Below are 22,059 nucleotides of genomic sequence, written 5' to 3' on the forward strand. Positions count from 1 at the left end.
TGATAGTTTTATGAGTCTATTGTACTTTTAGCTTTTCAAGCTGAAAATTATTCACTTCACAGAAGGACAAAGGCATAGAGCAAAATATAAAGGGATTTCTGTGTTTCATTTAAAACTTCTATCAATGTGTGAAATTAAAGGATGGACCTGTGGTCAGAGTTACCAGAGCATTTGATCTCATCAGACATAACCATTTTCTATCACAAATTTAGCTTTCATATAGGAGATGTTATATCTTTACTATCACACGTGAGAAATGAATACACATCACTTTCATATTATATATGGGCGCAGAAATACACTATGTGCCATATTGTGTATATGTGATGTCATTTCATAGCAGGAACTAGCATCTGTATAGGAATATTGTCAAGAGTGAAGGAACATCAGGTATAAGCTTACAAAATCCTTTATGCCCTTTGTAAATGAGTTCATTCCAAAATGTTCACAAAGACCATAAATGGTTATATGTGTTGCCAGAAAAGTGTGTGAGCTTTTATTATTTATCTAAAACTCATAGGTGGCACAAAATTTAAGGAGGGTGGGCACAAAGGCCAAGGACAAGATTGTACACAGGCAGTTCTGACTTCTACCCATCTGAAACAGCAACAGGAATGGGCTCGAATGATCACCAGAATGTCATCTGAATATCACCACTGCTTCCCTCATTCATGGATCCCAGCCAGTATTTCCTTTCCTGCACTGGAAATTCTATGTTCCTCTGCATTCATTGCATTTGCTGTCACTGCCACAGGATCACATGGGTGGTTTGGATTCCTCCAGCTGTCCAAGTGCCCGGGTATCTTTTCCATTTTACCAACTTCTATTTTCAGTTGATAACGAAAAGTTTTTATGGTATTTGTACTATTGAATTTCATTCCCCCCATTCCAATTTCATTCCTTCTAGTTTGACACAAGTAAAAAGATTAATATCACTTCTAAATTGCATCACCTAAAATCAAGAAATGATTCCAGTTCTCTAGCAGAAGGTCATTGCAAGCAGATGTGTAATACTCAGGGGACTGGTGCACATCAAGCCCATGCTTAGTCAGAAAAAAGATAGCAGACTTGTTATAAGAAATCTTGGGATAGCAGTTCATTTCTCTTAATTTGGACTTTAGCTCTCAATCTAAATGAAAGCCTATACACCAAGTTTTCTCTGACTAACCAACTCTCTCAGAGGCCATAATTCTCTATCAGATACAAAGATTTTGGTTCCTATGATTACAATGGGAGTTCACTGCCTGAATGCATGCAGAATACAGTCCCATGTGTATTTTTCCCTTGACCTGTTTTTCCCTTGCTTTGTAAAATCTTTATTTATGAAATAGAATATTATATTGTCCCATTCATTGTCCCACATGAAGTTGAGGGGATTTTATAGATATGCGTCAGCAATAGTTGAACTCAGAGATCTCACATTCTTCCAAGCCTCTCTGAAACCTAGTCTAATGAAAAGGACTTCAAAATGTAGAAAGATCTTGTAGCACCTTTGAGACTAACTGAAATAAAGAAGTTGGCAGCATGAGCTTTCGTAGACTTCAGTCTACTTTATTTATATGCATCTGAGGAGGTAGACTGACGTCTATGAAAGCTCATGCTGCCAACTTCTTTATTTCAGTTAGTCTCAAAGGTGCTACAAGATCTTTCCACAATCTGATTTTACACACTTAACACGGCTATAATCTTTGAATTCAAGGACTTCAAGAGTTACTCTAAAAGTGATGTCTGATATCAGGCTATGGTGTTAGCAGCAGCAATAATAGTAATAGGAGCGTTGTTGAAGGCTTTCATGGATGTTATCCATATTTTTTTGTGGGTTTTTCGGGCTATGTGGCCATGTTCTAGAGGAATTTATTCCTGGTGTTTCACCAGCATCTCTAAATGCATTACCTAAATTAGCAAACAGTAATTAAAATACTGCATTTCCTCGTCTATCAACAATTAAGGAGAACTCCAGTATGAAACTGGTAGAGTGAGCAGATCAAACCATAATGATCTCCTAATATATCACCTGCTTGCCAAGGAAAATGAATCTGCTGGGATTAAAGAAGTCTTCAGCAGATGGCTCCTACAGAGTAGGAATCAAGCACTGGGGTGAAATATTTTATATTAGACTGTTAATTCTTAACTTTTGCTCAGACAGATACTTAGGACTTCAGCTTCGAGAATACCTGACAATTGGCCATGCTGGTTAGATTTCTGAGTGTCGAAGCCCTAAACATGTGGAGGACCAAAGGATGAGAACCACTGGTCTAGGATAGGCCACTAAAAAAAAGTCCCTCTTTTATGAGCATTATACATATATGCAGATTATTGGTATAGTACAATGCCTATAAGAGAACGTTACAGTAGTCTAACTGGGAGGTAATGAAAGCATGGAATACTATGCTTACTAGAAAAGGATGAAGCCAGCACATCAACAAAAACTGTGCAAAAGCATTCCTGGCCACAGCAGCCACATACTTTCCCAAATGTAACACTAGATTCAAGAGAAGTCCTACGCCTTACATCCAGGACAGGTTGTGATCCAAATCCTATGTTAGTTTTCCTGCTAGAACTCATAGGACATCTGTATTATCTGGACTGAGCCTCATTTTATTCAGCTGCATAATCTAGTTCTGCACTGCATCTATACAATAATTCATGATTTTCACACTTTCCTTGGCATCAGCTGTAAAAGAGAGATAGAGCAGGGTATCATAGCATATGGATGAGACCCAGACCCTAAATTCTGGATGGCATCCCCTAGTAGATATTTAAAAACATAGGATTCATAGGGAACCTCACAGGCTGTGAGGCTGAACAATGGTCCTTCTAGTTTATTTCTGGGACCTTTCAGCCCAAAAGGACTGGAACCAAAGTAAAATAGTGCTTGCAAGTTGCATATCAGCCAAACAGCCCAGAAAGCTACCATGATAGATGATATCAAATGCTGCGGTGAGGTCCAGAATAATATGAACACAGTCCATCTGCCAAATCCTGGCATACAGTTTCTTCCAATCTGTCCATGGTTGTTTCTGCCCATAACCTGTTTTGAACCCAAGCAATCAGTTTTATTTAAGAGAACTTGGAATTATGATGCTGCCATTAGTTCTAAGATCTCATTTAGAAGATGAAGACTAGAAACTGGTAGATACTTTCAAATCATTTCCTACTTTTGGTGACTGTAAGGCAAACCTGTGAGCCACTGTGGCATAATGGTTTGAGTGTTGGACTATAGCTCTAGAGACCAGGGTTCAATTCCCAGCTCAGCCATGAAACCCACTGGATGACCTTGTGCAAGACACATGCTTTCAGCCTCAGAGGAAGGCAATGGCAAACCTCCTTCAAACAAAACTTGCCAAGAAAATCCCATAATAGGTTTGCCTTAGGTTCATCACAAGTTGGAAATGACTTGAAGGCACATAACACATGTAACACACACTCACACACACAGCAAATCTATCATGGGGTTTCGGGGGGTGGGAGAATGTGACCAGGGTTTGAGAATTATCTGGTGAGTGGAGTCCAGTGAAGGTCTCTTCACAGAGGTCTTATAACTGCTTCTTTTAGAGAGGTTGGAATACAACCCTCTTTCAAAGGAACATTTAGAATTTTTACCAGTCAACTGGCCAGCCCTCCTCTGGCAGTTTTAGACAGCCAAGATGGAGATGGGTCTAACAAACAAATGACTGACTTTACTCGTCCAAGCAACACGTCCTTAGGCTGAAAAACTGAAGCTCATCCATCAAAATTGTACAAGTTTATGCCTCAATTATCTTCCCAGAATCTACCTTTAAAGTGTGGTCCAAGTCAGAATAGAGCCAAGTTATCTTCTCCACAAAACATTTTGCAAATTAATCACCATTTCTGAGGGCTATTCCTTATTAATCTGAGATGTAGAAAGTAATAGCCCCCTGACAACCCAAAACAACTGTGTTGAACAAGATTGTGCTGATGCAATGGAGGCAGAAAAGAACAGCTTCTTCACTTTCCTCACCAACGTGGAGTAGTCTCTAAAATGGACTCTGAACTCATATTCAATTAAATTTGTCTGAAATATTTCTCCACTGTCACTCTGGTCATTTACCTAAGTTGTTCAGTGTCCTCAGCATTGTACAGAACCAAGGAGAGCATGTTCTGCTTCAAGGAAAAGATGCTCAGGGGATGAAGTCTCATCTCTCCATTCTAAAAATCATTCAGGACATCACCAGGTCTACTATCTTTTGAAATTACCAGAGTATTCAGGATTCCTTCTGGATTTATTAGTGTCTGAGGATGGACCATCTTAATAGGTGACTCTATACCTGCAGAGTCTCAGCATATCTAAACCCTATGAGATAATCTTATAATGACAAGCAGGTTGTTTCAATCCCCCCCTTCTCTCTCTCTCTCTCTCTCTCACACACACACACACACACACAATCATTCTAATTCTGGCCAGCAAAAACATGATCAAGAATATGCATATATAAAGCCAGATATTATTTGGAGGAGATCAGTGCCATCTAGAAGCCCACCTCCACCACCTAAGGTAGTGAAACAGATAGGCAGAAAGGTGGGTTCCACACCAGTAGAATCCCAGTTCTCTCTCATTGCCCTGTCAGCAGATATACTCCCTCAAATCTTGGATGTTAGTTTCCAACTTCCATTCCCTGAACAATCCCAACAGAAAGGTTTCTGTTTCCCTCACCAACATGGTCAGAATCCCAAATATGTAATAAATTAGATACAGTGTTCTACTTGCATGTGCAAACTAGAACTTGTGGGGTACAGTAGGCAGTTAGCATTTACCCTCTGAGCCACCATTTTGTAACTGGTTCCAATTTCAACTGTACTGAACTCCTGTTGCTTAACACGGTAGTGCATGCAATAAAAAAAATTAGATCTCCCAAACTTAAAGTCTGCCCATGCCTGCCCTGGCTGGTTTCACTCATCCAAACAACACATCCTTAAGCAGAAAAATCCTTAGCCAGCTTTAAATGGGTAAATATTATATCAGATTATTATATTATATCAGAAGTTGGAAATGTTACTCTTTTAGACTACAGCTCTGAGACTCCTAACATGACCAATGACTATGTTGGCTGGAAGAATCTGGAAGTTGTAGTCTAAAAAAAGTAACTTACCAAGGCTCTGGAAAATGTTCAATACCTTTATCATCATATGAGACATTTTATATGAAAATATATGTCTGTGCCTTCCCTCCACCCCTCTGGCCATGTGCCTACCACTTCTTTATTTTGGATCGATAGTACACCAAAACATTAGAAAGCATTTGGGATGTGAAGCTTTTGTCAATGCTTCCCCCAATGGCTGAAATAAATGAGCAGCCTGACTAAACCGTTGTTCATTAGAACTTTGGAATGCATTTGGACACTTATCAGTTTCACAAAGTGGTTGCTGAGCATGATTCACTTAGGCGAGGAATTGTCAAGAAAGAAAGCTACGCTGTTGTAATAATAAGGAGCTTTTTCATCCTCAGGCTGCTCTAGCAAGGGAGGAAGTCATGATGATTACATTTAAAAGCCACCCACAGCACTGTGCTTTTGAGTAGCAGTACCTAATGGATCTGAGGTAGGATCCTTTTATTTTTATTTTAAAACACCTCATACACACACACACAGAGAGCAAAGACTCTGTGCTTTTAACAGCTGCATAGTAGGCAGAAATTCAGCTGGTGCAATGTTCCCAATTCCCTATAGCCTGATTTTAAAACAAATATGGCAGGGTTAAACGTAGTAGAGGAAAAAAACTGTGCAAGTGAAATTGCAGAACTACATAAGAAGTATTGTGACAGATACCAAAGGCCTACCTAGGTCAGCACGTTCAGGGATGGGCCTATCAATAGACAGAATGAGATAGCCATTACAGGCAGTAGACATGGGGTGGAGGGTAAGGCATTATTATTGAATTTATTTGTGATGTATTTTTACTACGTTTGGGGAAAGATGCTTATAAGGCCTTCTGCTTCCTATACAAAAATAACTTACCTGGCTTGGTTCCCAGGCATAACTGGAGCAAAGCATGGCCAGCATTTCTAGTTCCTTCTTTTCCTCTGGCGCATCCAGGAGAAGGCAATTGGAAGCATGTAGCCTGTCATTATGTCCCAGCCTGAACAAATTGGGGTTAGTATTAATTGTGGTTCATTAAAAGAAACCATCTTCAAACTGTGTTTAATTATCTTGGCTTGTTTTAAATTGGCTTTAACCAAAATTAAGCATGTCTCCCTGCTTGGACATGACAGCAAGCTATAGGCGGGCTACAGACGGGCAGGGGAAGACGTCTTGGAGGTGTATTCTGCTGAATACGGAGCCTCCAGACCGCCCGCCCCGGGGACGTGCTTCAGGTGTTGGGGCTTCCACACGGGGGGCAGTGAAGACGCCTCACCTGGGTCCGTTTCGGACCTGTAGCTTCTATACCACCACCTCGGAGGACGCCGCAAAGAAAGGGGCAGCTTCCGCACGGGCGGCCCAAACCGCGGCTTTTTTTTTCTTTTGCCGCATGAGAAGTGCGCAGCTGCGGCAGTCTGCCAGTAGCCGGCAATTTCCCTTTTGCCGGCTGCGAAGTGCGCATGTGCACATTTAAAGCGCCCAGGCCCCTTTAAACTTTTTTCCCCGCCTTGCCCAAGAACAAAGGTGGCCTCCTGCCAGCTGGTGATCAGCTGGTGTTGGCATCCTTGCCCGCTTGCGCATTGCGAGTGCCACCACTGGCATCATGGATGCCTCCTCTCCTTTGTTCCCTGTGGTCTTCCTGAAGCTGCAATCCACAGCCATAGCTGTCGCCGGTGCCACCGCCGTCTTCTCCGCCTGCTCCGCCCCCTCCGCCTCCATTGCCGCTGCAATGGAGGTCCCATCATCCACCACCATAACAGCTGTAGACTTGGATGACAGCAGTAGTGATGATGATGATGACACAGAACAGTGCATGGCAGTGGCTGCCATAGCACTTCATCAGGCTACTGTTGGCGGTGCCATGGCCCTGGCCAGAGTGGCACGCCTCCGCCGATGCTGGAAGGTCCCTGCATCCCAAGACTTGTGGGACAACTTTGTGTCAACCATATGGTCTGATGAGCAATGGAGGCATTTCTTCCGAATGCCCCGTGCCCTCTTCCACAGGCTAGTGGGCATCCTGCGCCCACAACTGGAGAAGGCAGACACAGTGATGAGGAAAGCCATCCCGGTGGAGAAGAGAGTGGCCATTGGTGTCTTTTCACTGGCACACAAGTCCAGCTACATTGTGACGGGGGCGCTGTTTGGGACTGGCGTTGCCACTGTGGGGGAGATCGTGGTGGAGTTTGCCCTGGCCATGGAGAAGCTGCTGCTGTCACGGACCGTGTACCTGGGGAACGCACGTGAGGTAGGGACAGCCAGACCACCTTCCCTTTAATCTTTGGCAGCTCTGTGATATTCTGTGTCAAGTGTCACCCCCTCACTGTACATTTGCTGTTCTTGCTATGGTGCAGTTGCGCACGTGTAAAAGAGTTGTCATCTCAATTCCTCTGTTTCTCTCCCTTCCTTTCCCCCACAGATTATGGATGCCTTTGGTCGCCACGGCTTCCCACAAGTGGTTGGCCTCATGGACGGGTGCCACTGCCTGATCATACCACCCTTGGGGCTGAGGAATGCCTATGTCAACAGAAGGGGCTCCTATTCTGTCATCCTGCAAGGGACATGTGACCACACAGGAAGGTTCGTGGACGTGGAGCTCGGATGGCATGGGTCAGCCCACGATGCCAGGGTGGCACGGAATTTTCTCATCTACGAGGCCATGGAGGCTGGCATCTATGTGCAAGGGAACCCCAGCATCAACATCAGAGGCCAGCAGATCGGGCCCCTGATACTGGCTGACTGTGCCTACCCCATTCGGAAGTGGCTCATGACACCGTTTAAGACCCCCCGCACTCCCAAACAGAAGCTCTTCAACAAGAAGTTGAATCGCGTGAGGGGGGCCGTGGAGAGATCATTTGGCAGATTGAAGGCGAGATGGCGCTGTCTCACTGCCCCACTGCTGGTGGCAGAGGAGAACCGTGGTGCCCATCCTGGCATCATGCGTCATTCTGCACAACATCTGTGAGACCAAGGGCAGGGTCCTGGATGAGGGCATGCGATATAGGCGCCATTTTGTGCTGCCCACCCTGGCACCAATCACAGAGGCTCAAGAGAAAGAGAAGAAGAAAGCAGGGGAGACTGTGAGGAATGCCCTGGCAGATTTTTTTCTGACAAGGAGAATCTGAAGGATGGCTCCTGTGCCATCATCTGTGATGTCAGAGTGCAATGTTCTGTAATAGCATAAGCACATGAATAAATGTATCCCATTATCCACAGTTTGAGTCTGCCTATCATTCCTGATCTGTGCTGTGGGCATGTTTTGCCACGTGCCTGAGGGGGACACACACAACCACACACACACAAAAGGTCTCCTGGCGCCTGTTTTCCTGGGTGAAAAAGATACATCAGCTCCAACTGCCAATTGCCCCTTTGACAATGTATCAATCCCCCTCAAATTCAAGCTTTCCTAATGGCTCATTTGAATGTATCAATAGGGCACCCAGAGGGCATCTATTGGGGGAGAGATTCAAACTGCTCCTCTGAAAGCTATCATTGGCCTAGGACCACCTTGGCCTAACGGCCCTGAGCCACAGGTGCCCATATATACCCGTGCGCAACTGTGCAAGACCCCAGGACGGCAATCAAGATGGCAGCGCCACGCAGGAGGGTCCCGGTCCGAATCGCCTATTGGACCGATGAGGAGGTCGGGATCCTCCTGGACTCCCTGATGCCACAGGCAGCTGCGAGGAGGGTGATGGCCAGCACCAACAAGCCCAACCGGGGGCATTTTCTCGAGTCCTCTCGTGCCCTCCGAAACCAAGGGTTTCAAAGAACGCTGCACCAATGTAGAGTTAAGTTTAAAACTCTCAAGGCAGCGTTCTTTGAAACCCTTGAGGATTTCGGAGAGGAGCCCCCGGTTGACAGGCGGCCACCATTCTTCTCGCGGCTGAAGGACCTGTGGGTCAGGGGAGATAGGCCCAGACCGGAAGATCGCCGTCCTCCAGGTAAGTCAGAGCTCTTGCCATGCCCTGTCCTTCCCTCCTTGACCCTTCCCTTGCCCTCCTCTCCTTCCTGCATGGTGCCAATGCCATCCCTCCTCTTCCCTTCTGCAGGCGTGCGGCCGAGGCGGAGGCGGAGGGAGGGAGGGCACCGTGCCAGGTCGCTCTCTCCACCATCCTCGGGGGACGAGGATGTCCCCGAGGGTGGGCCACAGCCAGGACCAGCTGCTGTGGCCCCTCCGCAGCCAGAGCAGGCTCCTCTGGCGGCAGGTAGGTCCCCAGGGTGAGGGGTGGGGGTTGCCTGACTGCAGCCCCCATGACACTTGTGCCCTCGTCTGCCATGCCAGCATGGTAACTTGGGCCTTTTCTTCCTCTTTTGCAGGGCTTGAAGTCCTTGCTGCTGTCGCCGCCGCTGAGGAGCCTGGCCCGAGCCGCCGCCTGCCAGGGGAGCCAGGGGACTTGGCCCTGGATGCCAGGACCCTGGATCGAGTCCTCCAAGCCCGGCAGCAAGGTAAGTGTGGAGGTGAACCCAGGGAAGGGAGCGCGGGCACCCAGAAACCCTGCCTGTGGGAGTGGGTGATGGGCTCCACAGGCTGACCCTAACCATCCTCTTTCTTTTCCCCCCACAGAGAACCGGACGGAGAGGAGGTTCACTGCCTTGGAGGACAAGGTGGAGAAGCTGGCGGAGAGAGTGTCCTCCATGGAGCAGACACTCCAAGAGATCCTCCGCCGGCTTCCCGCCCCACCGCCGCCTCCCCCTCCCTGAAGCAGCTTCCCTCCCCTGCCCCCTCTGCCATCCCCCCTTCACCACCACCCTTTACCCTCCCCCTTCCCTTTGTAAATATTGTATATAGTCAAATTTTTTTATTGTTGTATTAATAAAAAAGTTTGTTTTTTAAAAAAATTTGTGTGGTTCATTATGCGCAACTGCGGCAGTGTGGCTGTGAGTGTGAATGTGACAGCTTAGGCGCAACTGTGCAGTCTAAAGCTAGGCAGGAGTGCTGGGAGGTAGCAATGTCCAAACTCTGTCCTTCCAGGCGTTTGGACTTCATCTCCCAGAATCCCAGACCACAGGGCAAGGTGTCTGGGGATTCTGGGAGATGAAGTCCAAACGCCTGGAAGGTCAGAGTTTGGACATTGCTGGTTTGGGGACCAGTGAGCCAGGCATGGTGGGAGGAGAGAACAGGAAGGGTAGACTAGAGTAGATAGGGCTGGGAGGGAACACATGCCCTGGGAGGCGAAATTATGTCTTTATGGGACATCATGGGACCTAGTGCCTTGTCAGTGCTCCCTGCCCCTTGATCCCAGGCCCCCTCTAGTTGCCCTTTGCCTTTGGGGGCAGGGTGTGGGCGGTGGGACTGCCACAGAGTCACTGAAGAGGCTGGAGGATGGCCCAGCAAGAGGCTGCTGAGCCGGTTCCACCTCCATGGCAACTCCCTGCTCCTCAGCTGGAAGGATTGCTCTTGCTGGGGGCTCCTGCTGCCCTACTTCTTCCTCCACGACCCTGGGGACAGCCCTGGCTCTTCCAGCTCTTGCTGGGGGCTCCTGCTGCTCAACCCCTTCGTCCACGACCCTGGAGACAGCAGCCCTGCCTCTTCCACCCTGCTCCCTACGTACCCTTCTGCGTCTCGGGCCACCCTGCCCTCCCCTCATGACCTCCAGCATTTGCCCCATCAGAACAGTCTGGGCTTCCAAGGTGGTGTTGAGTCGCCTCTGCTCCTGGTCTGACCTGTCTATTGATCTCTCCTGGTTCTGAACGGCCCTCTCTTGAACTTCCACTGCCCTCACTTGCACTTCTAGGTTCCTCTCTTGAAATCCCAGTGCCCTCACATTAACTTCTAGGTTCCTCTCATGAACTCCCAGTGTCCTCTCTTGAAATCCTAGTGCCGTCTCTTGAAATCCCAGTGCCCTTTCCATGAGCTCCCTGCGGGACTGTCTGCCCCTCTCCCTGTCCTCAAAGGCTCGCTGCCCCTGCTGCATCAGTGCTGCCATGTGCTCTTCTGAGCAAGTCTTGAGCTTATCCACAGCCGCCACAGTTTTAGTAGCTGCTGACGGACGCACCCTTTTCTTCTTGGTGGCAAGTCTCTCCTCTGCTGACATGGCAGCTATGGGATTAGCTGGAGGTGGTTCTCCTTCTCCTTCTCCTTCTCCTTCTGCTTCAGTTCGTCCTCCTACTATGGGACATACAAGCAGAGAGTCACAGAAGCCTACAGTTAGCAGAGACCCTGAGGGCCATCTAGTCCAACCCCATTCTGCCATGCAGGAACTCTCACTCGAAGCTGTGGCAAAGGGTAGAGCTTCAAACTAAGGGCGTGGGGAAAGGAGAGATTTACATGCAAGGGAGGGGTGCCTTAGGAATGTGGGAAACATGCAGCACATGACCATGCCAGGGACACTCACAAGCCTACTTCCACAGCAACCTTGCAAACATACCAGCACAGTAAGCAGTGAAAGGAACATGCCACAATTGCGCAGTTGAGCCATGCAGTAATAAACATAAATATAGGGTTTACCTTGCATACTCTCTTCGGCCTCACTGAAATCGCTGGCAGGTGCACTGGCCCGGGAGACAGGTGAGCGGTCACAGTAGCTGCTGGTCGTGGAAGAGGACCCAGCACGAGATGGTGGTCTCCTTCTGGAGCTCCCGGCCCCAGCAGACATTTGTCTGAGCAGGGCGCGGGGGTCCAGAGGTCTCTGGCTGCTGGAGGAGTCGCCCGAGTCGGGGTGCAGCAGCTTACAGACGGAGCTGCGCACGTACGCCGCAAATCAAAAAGAAGCGGAAAAAAGCAGCACCTTTTTAATGCCGCTTCTTCCCGCTTGGGGCGTGCGGGCGGCGCGTTCATGACGGCATTCAGGTAAGGGCCGTCTGAAGGCTCTACCTTCATGACGTCATGAATACACCCCTTTTTGCCCGTCTGTATCCCGCCATAGTTAGTCTTCTCCAGTGTTTGCATAGGGGCCGGCCAGACGCTAATGGGGAGCCTCCATGCAAAATGCTGGTATAACAGTTCCCTCTCACTTTTATTCCTCATCCACTGATATAGAGATTCCTACTATGTCTGGTACTAGAGGAAATAGGATAGCTATAGATTGCCTTCTCACTCATAAATTTGTGAAATCCTCCCAAGTTGGCAATCTTCTCATCTTGCAATAGCATGTTCTATAGTTTACTGTAGCCATGATGAGAAGAAATATTTCCTTTTTTTCTGTCCCTCCCATTCAGATTATTTTGACAGTCAGTTTCACATATGGAGCCATGTTGGGAGATACACAGTCTGATATTAATTAATTAATTAATTAATTAATTAATTAATTAAATGTTTATCACACCTTGCTCTCAAAGTGGGACCCAAGGTGGTTAACATACATAAAACACAACAATTAAAATTGTACAATTAAAATCATAAAAATATAAAAATTACAAATATAAAATTTAAAACATACAAAGTTAAAATTAACAAGCCAAGACCAATCCAAGGTACGTGACTTTTGTTATTTTTGTTTTTAAAACATTTCCATATTGTACTGTCCTCTATTGTGTTATTTTGCTTCTGTAGAACTGGAGAACTACTTTGGAATTATGTCGTCATCATCATCTTTATTTATACATCATCTTTCTGCCCCTAATTGGCTTATGCATTAAAAATAATTAATTAAATGTTTTAATCAATTAAAATAAACACATTGGTTTTCAAAACACACACATACACACAAATTGACTTAAAAAGAGAATTGAATGATCAACAATTAAAGATTAAAATGTTAAAATTAGTTTTAAAATAGTACAATTAAAGCAATACAGCACACTCTTAAAAGCCTCTGCTTTAAAATTCTTTAATCGTAATACTGTATGTTTAAATAAATATTTATGTAACTGTTAACTGTTGTTGCCCAATTCCAATGTTAGGAATATAAGAACATCACTACTATGTAAGACCAATGACCTGTCTAGTTTGGCATGCTGTTCCCACAGTGGTCAGCCTCTGGAAAGATAACAAGCAGACAGTGAACTTAATGGTGACCTCTGCATCATGTTCCTCAATAATAGATTTGTTCAGAAGCATACTGCCTCCATTATTGGAAGCAATGTATTGCCATTGCGACTAATAGCCTTGCATCATTCCTTTTCAGGTATGCTCTTTTATTCTATATCCTCTTCTGTCAGGATGTCTGAAGGCTTCTATGGAGTTTATCACACTGGAGCTAATTTCGGCATTAAAGAGAGATCAAAGAGCGTTTAAAGCATCCCACAAATAAAGCAGAAATGGCAAGTAATTACACAAATGATTATTGCATGCAATTGCGCAAATAAAATGATATCGGAAATGCACTGACTCTGAAATCCCGAAAGTAAAAAGATGTGTGTTAATGTTTCATTGTGACCACTTTAATGGTGGGTTTTGTGCAATGTTGTGTGAAATCTTTCTGGGATATTCACGGGATAAACTCTCAATCTCTTTTGTGTGATAAGCTCATATGTGATGAATAGGTTAAGTTTTAGTCCAGAAACTGAAGTGCTGAACCTGGGAGGGGTGATGGGATTCAGCCAGCTTGGTGTACTCCTTTGAGTCTTGGACTATGACTCTGGAAACCAGGGTTCGAATTCCCTCACAGCTTGGTCTCGAATTTGTTCCACATTTTGTCCCTGGTAAAAGTGGACAATTATGGCAACCCTATCCCCTGCCTACTGGTTGACTGGGCAAATCACAGTCTCTCAGCCACAGAGGCTGAACCCTCTCTGGTTGAATCATGCCAAGAAAATCCTGCCTTAGGGTTGGAAATGACTTGAAGGCACCCAACAATAAACCACTCTTTAAAAATAACACCTGGAGAGATTCAACAAACCTCTGATGGGGAAGTCACTGTCTATACTTGGGTGTCCTCATTCATAACACAAGCTATGAATCAGAACAGTCTGACCCAGAGAACTAATGACCTGTCTAGTTTGGCATGCTGTTCCCACAATGGTCAACCTCTGGTAATTAGGTATATCTGCACTGTAGAAATAATGCAGTTTGATGCCACTTTAAGTGCCATTGCTCCATCCTAAGAATACAGAGGTATATAGTTTTCTGAGGTACCTGCATTCTTTAGCAGAGAAGGGTAAAGACCTTTGTAAAACTGTCAATCCCAGGATTCCATAGGATGAAGCTACTGTACTTAAATTAGTATCAACCTGCATTGTTTCTATAGTGTAGATGCATCCTTAGAAAGAGAGGTCTGAGGCTCCCTCCATGAATCCATGTAGCTAGTGGCAAGAAAGACCTTTGGGAAGATGACCCCTCCAAACCAGAACTGGGGGACACTGAGAGGCCATTCCATCTTTTACAGCACATTAATGGGAATGGGAGTAGTGTCAAAAGAGTTAATAACACTTGCAGAAGTTTAAATGAGAAAGTGTGACCAATTAACTTTTTGACACCTCAGGGTCAGGAAGCTGCTTTGAGTTTTTGTTGTTTGCTCATTTTTGCTCATTCTTCCAGACTTTCTGGGCTCTTCATTGTGGAGAGACACTGGCAAAATGGAATGTCCAGAGCAAAAAGGCAGGGGGCTGCCTTGTGCGCAGCTATAAAAAGGAGGAGGAGCCCTTAACAGAGAAGAGTGTGTCAAGAACTGCCAGGAGTGCAGTTAGAAGTAGATGTGGCCCTTAATGGGATTCAGGCTTCCATGTAAGGAAGAAAAGTTAAAAAGGACAAAGGAAGTCCAGTGACACAGAGGAGTATGTCATAGGCTTGGTACAGTTGGGTGGAAAGTACCGTCCTTGGGCCAAAATTAGGGTTCGGGAGAGCACAGTGACTGCAGGCTCCCGAACCCTAGTTCATAATGGCAGCACCATCATGGTGGCTTCCCATCCACATGGGGGCCGCCATGATGACGCACATGCGGCGCAGCATCCAGACATCGCTGGCAGGAAATGGTGTCATGGTGGCACCCTTTCCTGTTTGTGGCACCACAAAAAAGAAGTGCCTTCTTTTTGGCAGCATGTCAGCCAGCGCTGCAGCATTTGGCTGCTGCAGCATCAACTCAGGGCAAAGACAGGCGGCACAGAGCTGCCCATCTATCGAGCCCCATAGAACTGCCAAGAGTGCAGTCAGACCTGCCAGAAGTGCAGTTGGGAATAAGGGATCAGCCTGAATGGCATTCAGACTCCCATGTAAGGAAGAAAGGATTTTAAAAAGGACAAAAGAAGTCCTGTGCAACTACTTTAACATGTTACGTACTTTGAGCAGTGGAGAGACAGTAAAGGGAATGCTCAGATCCACCTTATTCTGTGGAATTGTACTTTATGAATAAAGCTAGAGTTTCATATGATTTATACTTCTAAGGAACAAACTTTAGTGGAAGGTGTGTGTAAAGAATTAAAACACAGCTGAAGTGTATCTGACGTTATTGAAGGAACTGGAACAAAGGGCCCATTCACATTACAAAAAAAATCGGTTCTGAAACCGATTCAATCACGTGAAGTTCCTACTCACCCCGAATCTCACACAAGCGAATCCGGGGCTTGCACACCCGTTCCGTTTTGGAAAACCCCAGGTCCTGGGAATGAGAACTTGGCCTCGATCACGATCGAGGCAAATTGAGGGAGGGATTTAGGTCAGAGGGTGGGCAAAGGGCAAGGCATTTCCTCCCCTCATCGGAGGGGAGGGGGAGGAGGAAAGAGTCCTGGGAAGAAGAGAGCAAGGGAAGGCATTCTTTAGGAGCCTCTTTTCCCTGCATCCCCTGCCCACAGCCCTCTGTCGCTGGGCATTCCTTCCCTTGCAGGAGGAAAAAATTCAGGTCACGAACGGAGCTCATGTCAGGCAAACCCCCCCCCCCTTTTCAAATTCAAACAATTTTTTTTTGAGCAAATATGCGCATTGAATACATTATGTTTGTATTCCAGAGGCAGATGGAGCTGGGCTTGCACTTTATATCCTTGGATCTCCTTGCCTTCTGCAGAGGGGGAAGCTACAAATGTTGCAAACAATCAATGTTACATTTTTAACAATTTTTTTTGAGCAAATATGTGCATGGTTTGTCTTCTTGAGCAGATACAGCAAGGGAAGCAAAGGGAAAGCTAATGTTGCTTTTAAAAGCATAAAAAAAATGCATGGCAATCCCATCCTTTGCCTGGGACAGGGGCAGATCTGACCCCAAAGCCCACAGGTTTATAAAAAGAGAGAGAGAGAGAGAGAGGCATCTCTCTCCCTGCTTCAGCCGCTGAAACCCCTGTGCCTGGCTCTTTAAAAAGGGAGGACACTTTCCCCGATGCCCTGCAAACGTCACCATGACGATAGCTTGATTGGCAGCAGCCACCTCGCCAGCAGACACAGAATGCATTCGATTTCTAATTTGCAGGTCAAAATGCATTCGATTTCAAATTTGTAGTGGGCACTTGCTAACGGAGCGATTCGGGGGAGGGGCATCCGGATCAGCCCAGTTCCTTCCAGGTCTTTTAGTATGAATGGGGCCAAAGTCAATTTGTAACAGGTGAAGTGAAGATTGCGTTGTAATCATAAGCTTTGAGAACCAACTACCAAAAGAGATACCACCATAAGTTCTTTTTGTAAATAAAAGTAAATAGGTTCTTTCTGTAAATAAAAGTTCTTTTCTTCTTGTTCAGAAAGGAATGGATGGAAGTGATTATTAAGTAAGAACATCAAAAACACGCTACCAAGTATATTAAAAGCTTTTAATAGTAAAGAAACTAAGAAAGTGGGAGGACCAAGGGTTAGAGAAATAGTTCTGAGGGAAGAAAAGCTCAAACTATTTAGATAGGACAGGAGAAGAATCCTGTGTAACTCGGTGGTCACATTCATGCTTGGGTATTTATTTCAGATCCTTGAACTCTGAACTGGCTTAAATTTTACATCTCTTCAGCTCCTGCTATACTGCGGAAAGAAAGCAGTTTGACAACAATTTAACTTCCCTGGCTCAGTACTATGGAATTCTGGGACCAGTAATTTTGTGAAATATTTAGCATTCCCTGCCAGAGAGCTCTGGTGCCTCACCAAACTACAAATTCCAGGATTCCATAGCACTGAGCCATGGAAGTTAAAGTGGTGTCAAACTACTTTATTTCTGCATTGTGGCAGCAGCCTTTGTCTTTCCTTTTGGTGATTCTTGGCTTCCTATGGCAGATTCTGGAGATGCTGAAATCTTGCCATTTCGTCTCCCTTTAACTTTGGTGAAATCCTTTGATTACTTGCATATGACCAAAAGTTGCTGCCTCTGTGCCTAGATAACTCATTAATTGAAAAAAAAATAATATTGAAGATATTAAGAGATTGTGAAGTAGTCAGCAAGTCTTATCTAAACAGTAAGACACAACCTTCACTTTTAAGTTGGTCACTGTGCATTTTAGGTCAAAATGCAGGTAAAAGTGATTTCTGCAGCCCTGTAAATAATACTAATGAGATATCACATCAAGCAGGGCATGTTACCTTGGCCAACCATCTGAACGAATTAAAAAATATTGATGCAGTGCCCACCAGCATTGATCTGCAATACTTTTACAAAGGCTACTGTGGAATGAAGGGGAATATATTCTTTTCAGAGAAAAGCTAAGTAGTACAAAAATGAGCACTACACTATGATGCTACAAAGCTGGAGATGGGAAGAAAAAGAAAACGGACAGAAGAAAATGTTAACTAACAATCTGTTTTGACAAACCAGCAGGAGTCAATCAAATTCATACAAAAGTAAAAGATTTATATTTTCCCCGCAACTGTTCAGCTTCATCTCACAATCCATTATTTGATCTTAACAACTTTTTGGTGGAGATAAGAAGGTTTGACAGTGTGCAAGTGAATAACAAGATGGCAAAAAATTCTAAAGTAGGTTTCAGCACAATAATAAAACTGGAAGTGAAATAACATGGCAAATATTACTTTAGTGTTTAAAATAGGTTCACAAAAAAGTGACTTCTATATTCTATATATGTGTTTTTTTTATAAAAAGTTTGATTTTTTAAAGATTAATATTATAAATATTATTTATCAAATAAAAAGTGACTCAGGCTTCTTTCAGACTAGTTTAAATAAGCTTGAGTTCCTGAGATAGAGATCTTTGCATTTTCTGGGATTTGCTGGTGCTTGTCATCTCAGTATCCACTAATTCCATTCTTTTAGTGGGGTGTTTGTTGTAACTTTTTGCACCTGCGCAAAGGCTCTTCCAAAGGGTTTTTTAAAAAAACAAAAAACACACACACACAATCTACTGGATGTATGAGGAAAATCTACTCTGGATTTTAACCTGTCTCCTTGTGCAGCAACTAGGTTGAACCACTAGCTGGCTGGATGATACTGCAGGATTCCTGCTCACAGAGAAGCCTAACCCTGTTTAAGATGCCAAAAATTACCTTTCATGCATTCATATATTTGTGGGAAGGTCAGTGGGAAATTAGCATGCATTGGGATGCTGGAAATGGGGTTAGCTTCTCCATCCTCCAAAAATCCAGGGGATAATGCATGGATAACATTAAAATTACACACATTTAGTTTTAGCAATAGCATAGCAAGTACATTTCTATACTGGTTATCAGTGCACTTAAGCACTCCCTAAGCAGTTTACAATGTGTAAGCTAATTGTCACCAACAAGCTGGTACTCATTTTAGTGACCTAGGGAAGGATGCAAGGCTGAGTCAACCCTGAAGCCCTAGGATCAAACTCACAACCTTGTGGCTGTGAATGGCTGCATTACAGGTATTTAACTACTGTGCCACCAGGTCACCCTCCCTTTTTTATATCAAGGGCTGGAATCATGCAGCCCTCCAGATGTTGCAAAGCTACAGCTCCCAACACTCCCTGCTTCAGCCTATGCTGGCAAAGGCTGCTGGGACTTACAGTCCAGAAATATCTGGACAGCTATAGAATTCCAAGCCCTGATTTATGCACACCAGCATATAAAAAAACCCCATCGATACACATCTCTCCCCTCCACAGTACTGAACTGCACACACACATATGCACATGTATCTTGGGGGGTGGGGTGGGATCTCCCACTGGTTGCAATAACTCCTATTGCAGAGGTGAGGATCATATGGACCCTGAGATGTTGCTTGGCTATAATGTCCAGTACGATTCAATCAATGGCTATGCTAGCTAGGGCTACTGAGACTTGCAGTCCAGTCCCATCTAGGCTTCCTCATAACTTCCAATCCTGTGCTTTAGTCTTGCATTTTTTATTAAGGAGATCAAACAGCTGATTTTCCAGCATGACTTTAGAAGAGTCACCAGCCACATAATTTACCTTACAGAGCTGTTGTGAGAAGAATAGAGAAGTGGGTCAGAAATGCATGTTGCCTTGAAATCTCTGGTGGAATGGCCAGCTTAAAATAAAATAATATAGAAGTATTATGAAAAGAATCTATTAGATAAAATATGCTGAAACCCACTCCCAGACTTTGCAACTCCCTACAGAGGGAGGCTAAATTGGCTCCCTCTCTGTAGGAAAGCAAAGAGGTTTTAGTGAAACCGTACTTTGCTATGTGAGATTTTGCTTTGCTGAAGGGATGCATGCTGTTTCTCTTATTGTTGTTTTTTAAATTGAATTTTGATTTATTTCTTTTTATTAAAACAAACATTTGTTTTTATATTGTATTTTGTTTGTTGCTAGCCATCCTGAAGAAAGGTAGGATATAAATTTAAGTAAGAAAGGCCTGGTACATACTGCCAGGAAATGGTGTCCTGGCGGCAATAGTAGGGCTTGTTGTAACAATGGGTTTGAAAAGAGACTAAAGGGACAAAGTAGTATAAAATGTTTTTATCTAAATACTGTACTTAAAAAGGGTAACAAAGCAGTATAACAAAATCACATTAAACCTATATATACAAATGATACTAAATAAAGCATAATAACAATGGCATACATAATAACAAATAGCAAATAATATAAACTACATAACGTAAGCATAATACAACAGAAAGAAAGGCTATAGAGTGAGCAAAAGGGAGAGGGAGAGCTCATCACAAGGCTAGCCTTATTAAGGGTGAAAACTTAATTAGAGCCATACACACACAGGTGAAAGTCATCTACACTCAGGAACTCTGCATTGATCCTATAATGGTTACCAACCCTATAATGACTCAAGAGTAGAGCTTGCCACTATTCCAACAGTGTGCACCAATCACATGCTCCTGAGCACTACTACATGCGGGCGGCATCATTATTGTATGGCACCACCCACACGGGGGGGCATGTGGATGATGTGTGGGCATCTGAGGCCCACACATCTTTTAGCAGAAGCAGCATCATAGGGCTGCATCGGAGCCCTTATGATGGCGCAAAAAAGAAGCTGTGGAGCTGTGGCGTGTGGTTTGGTTGCTGCGGCAATACTGCACAGCCAAACGGGCCAGCGATTCCCTGCCGGTCTGTACTGCTCCAATAATGATGATGATGATGATGATAATAATAATAAATTTTATTTTTATACCGCTTTTCCACGATGATCAAAGCGGTGTATAGAAAATGTAATAAAAACAACAATACAGTGGAGCAGATTGGAAGAAAAAAGTGACTTGATCCTGGATTTCTGAAAGCAGACTGAAACTCTGCTGTCTGCAAGGCCCACTCCCAAGATGGCCGAGCACCCATGGGATGTACGCACCATGCAGCGTCAAGCTGCACTGTGTGATTATATTTTTTCTACCCCATCCCACTACACATGGGCACCATCACACAAACACACCACCTGTGACCTCCAATTACCGCCTGGTTACCATTGCATTGGACACATGCCACATATCCAGCCACATAGTTGCACGTGCAATGCACCGCCTGTATAGTGTATAGGTATGCCCAATGATACATTGACAAAGCACAATGATGGAGGTCCCCCCATACATATCCCCTTCACCCATGTCCCCCTGTTGGCCTGTCTGGTTTGTTTATGTGGTCATTACATCCATTCCATTATTGATTACTGCCTTTTTGTTTTTGCACAGTCCCATGCTGGTGGCAGGCTATTTATATTCCAGTGCGATGATGCACATATTCTGCCTTGAACTGGAGTATCCCAGTTTCCTTTTGCTCCAGTTTTTAACCCTGGAGCATGGCTTCAGTTTGTTTTCCACCCAGTTTTGGCTCATGCATCATCTTTAAACCCCTCACCTGTTAGAAGCCGCTTTATTTGGCCAGTGCGGACTACCCTGATGATGATGATAATGACAACAGCCATAATAATATATAGAAATTTCATGAAAAGGAACACAACAAAAACATTTGAAGTGTATAATGTACTGTGGGAGAAATTGGAAACCCCTGTCCAGATTGGCCCTGCATTTCCCACCCTTGGATTCCAGTAACTCACCTTGCTCTTTTACTCTAAGGATCCCTTCCCAGGTCTGATACTCTAGCTTCAAAGCAACCATTATCCAGGACAAGTAGTCAGTGTTGATCAGTGGATTCAGTGTGGTAAAGCCTGTTTCATTTTTTAAATGAAAACAATGAGACACATTCATAAAAATTAAAACCACAAAGTTTTACTATATTACAATTAAATTAAACATGAACTCCCTGAACTCTTTCTACATTCCCAGCTCCCCGAAACTCTATTCAGATTTTATCAGTTCCTCTCTTCCTAATCGGCCTTTACTCTGACTCTGACTGCCCTATGTTGTCACTGATGTTGTGTGCCTTCAGTCATTTCCATTTTACAGTGACATCACTGACAGCAAACCTATAATGGGGTTTATTTGGCAGGATTTGTTCAGAGGTTTTCCATTGCCTTCCCCTGAGGTTGAGAGCATGTGACTTGCCCAAGGTCACCCAGTGGGTTTCATGACCAAGCTGGGAAACAAACCCTGGTCTCCATAGTCCTAGTCCAATACTCTTACCACTACACCACACTGTCTCCCTCTGCCTCCCCTAACTCCCCTTAATCCCACCTCACCAAACTCTCTTGCAGACAAGTCTAAAAGTTATATGTTTTCCTCTATAGCCCTCTCCCTCACAGCATTTCACAAGCTGTGAATGGCTGGCTGTATCCAGCCTTGCCCAGATTATCACTTCATACCTCCTAACCAGGGCTAAGAAATAATTAGTT

General features: G+C 44.7%; 1 long non-coding RNA gene across 1 annotated transcript in view; it reads right to left on the minus strand.

Annotated features, from left to right (window-relative positions):
• Positions 1-21,428, minus strand: part of LOC149316493 (uncharacterized) — a 37,016-nt gene extending 15,588 nt beyond the window's left edge. The window contains exons 1-2 of the long non-coding RNA XR_016280706.1: positions 21,325-21,428; positions 5,976-6,096 (exon numbers count right to left, since the gene is read on the minus strand). This is a non-coding gene — a long non-coding RNA (uncharacterized LOC149316493). The remainder of the gene's footprint in view (positions 1-5,975; positions 6,097-21,324) is intronic.
• Positions 21,429-22,059: the final 631 nt, after the last annotated feature.

This window comes from Sceloporus occidentalis, unplaced genomic scaffold (assembly GCF_023333645.1).
Source record: "Sceloporus occidentalis isolate IW3139 unplaced genomic scaffold, rSceOcc1.0.p SCAF_3, whole genome shotgun sequence".
NCBI classification, from domain to species: Eukaryota; Metazoa; Chordata; class Lepidosauria; order Squamata; family Phrynosomatidae; genus Sceloporus; species Sceloporus occidentalis.